At 38.2% G+C, this 1,575-nt stretch overlaps 1 pseudogene; it reads left to right on the top strand.

The window, feature by feature from the left end:
• Positions 1-440: 440 nt before the first annotated feature.
• LOC102889469 lies at positions 441-1,286 on the top strand (annotated as a pseudogene).
• Positions 1,287-1,575: the final 289 nt, after the last annotated feature.

Raw genomic sequence — 1,575 nt, 5'->3', positions numbered from 1 at the left:
AATTCAAGGATTCAGTGTTATGTCAAGAACTGAGAAATGCTTTTGTGTGGAGGGGAATCGAGAACATTTGAGCCAAGTTTAGAAGATAGGATCCTTGTCCTCAGAAAACTTAGAGTCAGTTTTTGAGTGTCAAGAATTTCATATGCAAGATTAATAAAATGAATAGAGAAATGAACAGAACAAGAGATGTGTGTGTTGTGGGCACACGTGAAAGAGAAGAGAAATTATTCTTGCGAATTTAAACTGAAATGCCTTTTAACTTACAGAAGCAGTTTTGTCAAGATTGGCCAGTCAGCTTCTTGTTTATAGTTTGTTGGCAGGAAAATGAGAAGCTATTTTTTTAAAGTAAACATCTAATATGAAATTTCACATGAAGTTCAACCAACCTGTAAATGAGACCACAACATATTAAAAGAGGCCTGTCTTTCCCATCTTGCAAGATGGCAGATGAAAAATCTGAGAAGCTGAACACTAAGAAGAAGAAACCTGAAGCCAAGAAGGCTGATGCTGGTGGTAAGGTTAAAAAAGGTAACCTCAAGGCCAAAATGCCTAAGAAATGGAAGCCCCACTTCAGCTAAAAGCCTGTCCAGATCACAGGAATCGGCAGATATTCCCAATTAGCTATGTATTCCAGAAAGGCCATGTATAAGAGAAAGTATTCAGCAGCTAAATCCAGGATTGAAAAAAAAAGAAGATTCTCTCTACTGTCACAAAACCAATTGATGCCAACAAGATGGTGGCACCTGAGAGGTTAAACTTAGCAAAGTGCCTGGATATTCCTACTGAAGATATGCCTTGAAAGCTGCTGAGCCACGGCCAGACAGCATGCGAGAAAACTTTGGGTTAGCATCACTCCTAGGACCATTCTGATCATACTCACTGAGAGTAGCAGAAGCAAGAGGGTGATTTTCCTGAAGCAGCTGAGCAGTGGCTTGCTACTTGTGACTGGACCTCTGTCTGTTCCTCAATCAAATTCCTCTGTGTAGAACATGCCAGAAATTTGCCATCGCCACCTCCACCAAAATTGACATCAGTGATGTGAAAATCCCCAAATATTTCACTAACACTTACTTCAGGAAGAAGCTGTGCAAGGTCAGACACCAGGAGGGTAGATCTTTGACACAGAAAAAGGGAAATACTAGATAACAGAGCAGCATAAGGTTGACCAGAAAGCTGTAGACTCGTATATTCTGCCCCAAATCAAAACTGTTCTTCAGTTCTAGGTCTACGTCCTCTCTGTGTTTGCTCTCGCAAATGGTGTTTATCCTCACAAACTGGTGTTCTAAATTTATTATGAAGAACTTAATTAAATGCCTGATCTGCTAAAAAAAAAAAAAAAGACCTGTAGAAATAGTCAACCTGAAGGAAAACAGTTTTACCTAGCATAGAAAGTTTAAAGAAAGCGGTGATTATATCCTTTGTGTTGTATAAAGCGGAATTCTGGTTGCCCAAAGGAGTAATGTAAATATTGGAGAAAAGAAAGTTGATAAATAGCAAAGAATACTTTTTACAGAAATCTCATTCTTAGAAATATATCCTGAGGAAAATAATTAAAAATTACTTATAAGGATATTT

Source organism: Pteropus alecto, unplaced genomic scaffold (assembly GCF_000325575.1).
Source record: "Pteropus alecto unplaced genomic scaffold, ASM32557v1 scaffold52, whole genome shotgun sequence".
Classification (NCBI taxonomy): domain Eukaryota; kingdom Metazoa; phylum Chordata; class Mammalia; order Chiroptera; family Pteropodidae; genus Pteropus; species Pteropus alecto.
The sequence above is the reverse complement of the archived record's forward strand: the minus strand, read 5'-3'. Positions and strand labels throughout refer to the sequence as shown.